Raw genomic sequence first — 354 nt, forward strand, 5'->3', positions numbered from 1 at the left:
CCCCGTTCCCGGGATCCGCATTACAGACACACCGAGATTCCCCATTACTGGGGCTCACCGGGATCCCCGTTCCCGGGATCCCCATTCCCGGGATCCCCATTACTGTGGCTCACCGGGATCCCCATTACCGGGGCTCACCGGGATCCCTATTACCGGGATCCCCATTACCGGGATCCGCATTACAGACACACCGGGATTCCCCATTACCGGGGCTCACTAGGATCCCCGTTCCCGGGATCCCCATTACCGGGGCTCACTAGGATCCCTGTTACCGGGGTCCCCATTACCGGGATCCCTGTTACCGGGATCCCCATTACCGGGATCCGCATTACAGACACACCAGGATTCCCCATT

The sequence above is a fragment of the Geospiza fortis genome, unplaced genomic scaffold (genome assembly GCF_000277835.1).
Source record: "Geospiza fortis unplaced genomic scaffold, GeoFor_1.0 scaffold315, whole genome shotgun sequence".
NCBI classification, from domain to species: domain Eukaryota; kingdom Metazoa; phylum Chordata; class Aves; order Passeriformes; family Thraupidae; genus Geospiza; species Geospiza fortis.